This window comes from Amblyomma mixtum, unplaced genomic scaffold (assembly GCF_055824585.1).
Source record: "Amblyomma mixtum isolate Tamu unplaced genomic scaffold, ASM5582458v1 scaffold_29, whole genome shotgun sequence".
In the NCBI taxonomy this organism is placed as follows: Eukaryota; Metazoa; Arthropoda; class Arachnida; order Ixodida; family Ixodidae; genus Amblyomma; species Amblyomma mixtum.
Genome location: NW_028317726.1, coordinates 489,094 through 495,929, shown reverse-complemented (window position 1 = coordinate 495,929; position 6,836 = coordinate 489,094). Strand labels below are relative to the sequence as shown.

Here is a 6,836-nt window from a genome sequence, read left to right as displayed (position 1 = left end):
CTAAAAGGCAGTGGTGGTAAAGGGCGTTATGTCAAATGCTTTTAACCCGCCACGGTGGCTCAGAGGTTAGAGCGCTCGTCTACAGGGAAGGAATACCCGGGTCCGAACCGACCGCGGCGGCCACGCTTCGATGGAGACGAAACGCCATAGGTGCCCGTGTGCTGTGCGATGTCAGTGCACATTAAAGATCCCCAGGTGGTCGAAATTATTCCGGAGACCTCCACTACGGCACCTCTTTCTTTCTTTCTTCTTTCACTCCCTCCTTTATCGTTCCACTTACGGCTCGGTTCGATTGCCCACCGAGGTAAGTGAGACAATTACTGCGTCATTTCCTTTCCTCCGAAACCAAAAAATGCTTTTAGTTCAAAGGCCTTATGGTTAAAGCCATTTGTGTAAAGGTCTTTAAGTCAACAGATGCTTTCGCATTCACAGCACATAAAAACCTCAAGTGCCCGTCTTAACCTTTCTGTCTTGAAAGCGAGAGCTGGGAAATACAGGGAACGTTTACGAAATGCGACTACATTAAAATGGTAGTTACGCCTGTGGACGACACTCGAATAGAATTTAAAAACGGCGTTCTGAATGGATGGCTGTGTAGCATCCGTTTACTGACTTTCCCAGCTGGAGGCCTGCACGGTCCAGGCTTCGATTCAGCAGGGGGTCATCATAGTGCCATCATACTGAATTCTTCTGATCAACGCTGAAGAGTAACTTGTGCCTTGTACACACCCTTTTTTAAGCGTGAAAATACTATTCCGATGGGTAAACCCCGAGAAAGATCTTGTGATGTGATTGTGCCAAGTGAAACGAATAAACCAAAACAAGTGAAATAAATACCGGCGACTGGGATTCCAACCCGTGGTGGAGTAAACCGATCAGCTTCGCTGGCCACTGCGCGAGAGCACCAGGCTATCGGCGTGGCCGAGCACACCTCGTGTTGAACTGCAACACATCCTCGTGCTGTGCATTGTGCATCGTCGTCTTCATCAAGTAATACTACTATCAAACTAATGTTCGCGCTTTTCTTCTGACCTAATCAATAGTTTGTGCATTGATTCGCAGCAACAGGACGCTCATACCTTCAGCCACAACGGTGCACCCTAGAAAGCCACGTACACAGCTTTTCAATTTTTTTCTCCTCTTTCTTTCTATCCACTCAGCGCCACTAACTTATATCACGGCGTCACCTTTCAGCATGCATGGAGAATATTAAACTCAGCCACGCGTTGTCGTTTATTGATGCATCGCTCGTGCATAGGTGTTTTTTGTATCTCGATGCAAATGGCTCCAAACAAGAGCCTCGCATTTGCCTTCTTTCTTTTGCCTAGCATCTTCGCCGTGTAAACTCGTGGCTCGCTTCGACGAGTGATAACACGCGCGGTGAAATGCATGCATTCATTTTGCTTACTTCCAAAGCTACAGCGTTAAGGGTCCCCGTTAAGCGCAAAAGGTGGCGCCGTCTGCGTCCGGCGTTGTTGATTCGTGAAACTCCTGATTGGTCGAAAAGGCCCGACGTCACACGTGGAGCGGCGGAATTGAAAACTGATGAAAACAGTGCAGAAATTGTCATTTAGTTGTCGCTACAGGAGTCAAGCTTCATTAGGACGTGCAAATGTATACTTTAATTAAAGTTCGCTGAAAAAAAACCGCGAAGGCACTTTCGTACGGCTTGGTGAGAGCGGGCTGTTACCGATGTATTGGCAACGGTTGTTCCTACTACAGGACCACAGTGAAGCCATCCATTTCCAACACTGGGCCGATTGCATCTGCTGCTTGGGATACATGGCACCTTGTCTGTCACACAACGTGGCTGCTTGCGACTAATACTAATGAGTACGTATGATTAGAGAGGTCATAATTAAGGGAGTAGTGACCAGCCAATAGCAAATTGCACGTCGGTGACGGGCGATTGTAAGCCAGCAACTGCAAGCCTGTCTCACCTGACAGTGGTCTGTCACGCGATCTTGAAGCATCAGTAGACCACGTGATCGGGTAATAAGCTAATGAGCTCAAGTGGAGTACCTTACTGGACTTACTACTAGAAGACTTACTAAAAGACTTACTAGAAGTCTCTAACTAAAAGTGGAGTCGCTTAATATTGCGTCTTACCCTTAAAGGGGGGCTTAAGACTCCCCCAATTTCGTTTAAGTACCTCCCGGCATGTCCTGCATAGGATATGGCATAAGCCAGGCCGATAACACGAACGACTCCTTTCCAGTGGCGGACAAGAGCAATGTCGCGCTTTATCTTTCAACCGCTCGCAAAGGTCGCCACTTCTATACGAAGGAAAGATCCACGCATAGTTTGTTTGGTGCAGAAAAAACAATGCTACCTTGTGACTTTTAGCCACTTCCTTGAGGTTCAGATGTGAGACACCTTCCACAGACATGCCGTAACTTCAGGATTCACCTTGGTTACGCGCCATCTCCACATTTCGACCTTTCGCATCCACATTGGGCGAGATACAAGGAAGAAAAGTTGTGCAAGCCGCTGGTGGGGCGTCACGATAATGAAAGCATTTTTTTCTTATCTAGAACTGGTGGTTTGTCCCGCTATTCCGGTAGTACTTTGGATCTTGCAGCCGCTCTTGACCTTGGTGCTATCTGTACGCGTGTCTCAATGCTTCGAGTAAACAGTTGGCAGTAGCCAAGGCGTTCGTCGTCTCTATTCTCTCTCCCCTCAGTGTTGCGGCCTTTTCTCATTAACCATCACAATGCACACTGAGAAGTTTCCGAAGAGATTTATTTCAGATAAGCTTTGGTCAATACGGTCCACTATTAATAACCCAGCTCATTTACCGCGATAGAACGTTGTTCGCAGCAAAGCCAGTTTGACTGCCGAAAGCAACCGGATTGAGTATGCATCCACTTGGGTAATTGCGCCAAGCAACAACTCCTGCATGCAACAATAGAGACTTTCCCTCATAGCTTGTATGCTAGAACGCCAGGTGCCGGAATTATGTGAAACGCTACTAACATTGGGAGCACATGCAGAAATTCTATGTCCCCGTAAAATGCCAACAATGATGATTCAAATGACACTTTTTCGGGCTGCAAATAATACTAACACGGAATCGCACGAGATGAATGAGGGAACGTGTCAGTCAATTCCCACGTAGTATACGCATCTTGAACTTCAACGACACATGCCGTGTCAGTGTCAGATGCTCTCAATAAATCGCATTTCGGACACCTTTAAGCGCACCCTTCATGCAGGTTCCCGTTAGCGCTGGAACCTTGTCAGCTATAAATGTGAGATTCAGTCCACCGCGAGGAACGGGAAACAAACTTCACGCATATCCTTTGCGCAAAAAATATTCCGATTCCAGCCGAGCAGTAAAGGTCCGACTTCATCAAAATGCATGGACAGCGTCGGCTCGGCTGTTTCGCATAAATGTGCAGGACACACCAAACCAAATAAACTGCCGCCAAAATGAACCATTTAATATTTCGTTTTTAAGAATTCATGGAAAAACAAACAACCAGGAAGAACGTCGAAGCAAGTGGTCAGTATGTTACACAAATTACAAAACCTGGACGCCCATGCTTCATTCGTACAGAAAATGAGTTACACTCTCAGTTCACGTCAAAATAAAAGGAAAAGCCACTTATGATTCAAATTCGAGCCGAAGGTGGAGTTTGTTATTTTCGATCAAGCCACATTCATTCAATTTGTCGATCGTTATAAAATCGCCAGTGTACCCTACCAACACATCCTTTTTGCTTAACTCAGGAAGGGGACGTTTTGGGAGTGGATAAAGTGATCTTCTTAATGTGAGTTGTCTTGTGCAGTCGCAAGGGTTGATGAAATCTAGCTTAACCTTCTTATCCATGGGGCACTTAATGAACTTGTCGAACAATCCTTCGATTATGTATACACGAAGCCAAAGAGACACACCGTTATTGCATAGCCTCGGAACTACCAGGTATCCATAGTGGTAGCTAGGCTGGCCATCGTTGCCTGTGAAGTATTCCGAATGCGCAGACGATTTCGTGCAGAATCCCTTCCAATCATCTATGGTCCATTCGTACGGGACGGACTTGCTGAGGACGTCGCTGCTGATCTTGACAGACGCTAGGGCCAGCAGTTCCAGTGCTTTTCTCTCGTCCTCTACCAACGGCGCCTGCTTTTTAGCTGCTGACTCCCCCGAAAGTGAAGATCTAGCATCTGCCAGCGTGCGGTCTTCACAAAACACTTTTACGACCCTGTCCTCCAAACTCTGCACGTTCCGCTCACACCTCTCGCTGTTCTCTTTCATGGTCCGCTGGACCTCAGCCAGCGCATTCCTGATCTCTGAAGTGACTTCGCGTCGGTGTTCAGCTAATGCTGCCACCGCTTCTGTCCTCAGCCCTGAAATCCCGTTTTCCAGGGCGGCTGTCACTGCGTCGGCGATATGGGTGCACTGGGCCGCCACGCTTCCATCGGTATCAGCGCGTAGACGGTCCTCGAATGAATCCATCTTCGTGCTCAAGGCAGCATTTTGTTCCAATATTTTTTCCAGCGTTCCTTTGACATCCATAACGGCGTTGGAAAAGTTATCCTCTGGTGCTTGCTCGCGTACGCGCGGCGTTTCACAGTCGCACTCCCGATGCTTCGTAATGTCTCGGTGTAGGACTCTCGCGCTGCATCTGGGGCAGCTCACGACGTGGAACTGGCAGTCATTGACGAAGTGCTCCACATGGCGGAGGCGACGTCCTCGGCGTCGCAACCATGCTCGGAATTCCAGCAGCGTACCTTGCGGCCGAGGATAGTGTCCCTGCCGAAGGTTGACCACGCCACGTCTTCCTCCTGGAAGGGCTCTTTGTCCAGTGGGCAGTGCCTGCGCTTGGCACCGGCGCCGTCGTAACAGGACTGGCAGAGGAGGTGGCGACAGGATAACATGGCCGCCGAGGAGGGAACGAGACCGCAGACACTGCACACTCTGCTCGACGGGAAAGGGTTCATGAAACAAGTCGGCCGCCAGTCCAGGCCGGTGCCGAAACCGAACACTGTCTGGGCGCTTGCGGGCGCCATGGCTGGAGCACACTGTCAGGTGCAGCAAGTTCGAGCGATTGTCTTACAGCGGACTGATCGTGCCGTCTGCCCGTCAGCGACAGTTATCAAATATTCCGTTGTTCTTATCACTGCCGGCGAAGGGCGTTGGAGAAGGAACGCTCGACTGCGAAACAATCAGCGCGGTATGCAGCGAAAGAGCCGATGACAGCAGCTGCTCGTGTGGGATGCGCTGGCATTAATTAGAAATTTCATTCTGTAAATCGGATTTTTCGGCATAATTAACGCGACGGCTGTTAAAAGGTCGTTTTTAACCGAAGCGCGGCACATGCACTTCGAACGGCCGAAAACATTTCGGCAATCACTCATAAAAACGGCTACGAAACGGCTAGCGACACCTGGTATGCGCTGTGAAAATCAGGAGTCGGCGCGAACATGTGAACGGAGACTGCCTTCAGCTGTCTTTTACTGCAGCTGTTTGTTACACATGAGGTGAAAAGACGAAGATTTCTAACCACTTCTTTGAGATCAATTTCTGCGCCCCCGACAATAATCCTGTTTGAGGAGCAGTTACAATTTTCCGACTGCGCCAGGTACACATTTATCGTAGAATAGCGTACTGAAACTAGTGCTTCAGATAAAAGTGAAACTTTGTCGCTTGTTGAAATCCTGTTCACGTACTGTTGCAAAATTTCGGGTTATCTTATTCGAACTATTAGATACATCAGAGGAGCCACAGTCAGATTGGAAAACAGATAACGTTGTTCCGGTCCAAAATAAAACGGTGTTCCCCCTCTCCTTTCCGATTACACTTCCAATTTGCTACTTAGTGCATGACTGTATTCACCACAGTTCAAGAAATAAGAAGGACCAACCGAAATGCGACAAAGTGGACTTTCCCAGACTTGAGAACTATTTAGGACATGCAAGCATGAATGAAGGTGGATACATTATTTAATGGACGGAGCGCATTCTTTGCTTCTTCTCATCTCTTATCTCCTTATATCTTCCAGCATTTATCACACACACCGGAAAATAATTTCTTCCCCAACAGATCACCGCGGCTTCAGGGCAGCGCACTGCAGCGTGACGCAATTCATTTTAATTTTCCCAGGACATTTTTTGCAAATTTATTACGGCAGACAAAGCGACAGCATGGCGGTAGACGTTCTGAAAAATTTTGGCGCGGTTCTGTATTCATTTTTTCTTCCAAAATTCTCCTAGCTTGCCTTGCGGAATAATGTACTGGGATAGGTTCTAAGTTCGTTTCACAAAATCCGACCTTAAAACTATAATAAATGGATAAGAATCAGAAATAGTGTCCACACTCTCATGTGCCCTATCGGGATTTGTATGGGGACGTGATTCAGTTTAACCGATGTTTTCGACATAGGCTTCGATATATCAGGACAGAATGGATTACATGCAGACGATCGCATGCTTTCTAAGGTTTCTGGTAACCACGAACGCACCTAGATCTGCATTGTGCTCAGAACTAAGCCACTCTCTTTCACTTTGCCAAAAATGGCATGTGACAATAAGTGGTGCAAGTTTTTTCACATGTTCTGTCGCGGGAGACGCGCGTACCTAGACAACGATAACAAGCAGAACATAACTAAACTGAAATAGTAATGTAGAAAACGAAACAATAAAAAGCTGGCGCGGTGATTATTGATTTAGAAGACACTTCAAGAAACCAAAGAGAGATAAATTGATTGATTAGACACGCAGAGAGTTCGGCAGGGAAAATAAATATCTGGCCGGCTTATCTGCACTGGGGAAGGGTAAGAGGAGAAGAAAGGGGGTCGCCATGGGTGATTATGTGGTGACTATGGGGTGAGAAG

General features: G+C 47.6%; 1 pseudogene; it reads right to left on the bottom strand.

Moving 5' to 3' along the window:
• Window positions 1-3,590: 3,590 nt before the first annotated feature.
• On the bottom strand, window positions 3,591-5,206 carry LOC149324495 (uncharacterized; annotated as a pseudogene).
• Between the last annotated feature and the right edge of the window lie 1,630 nt (window positions 5,207-6,836).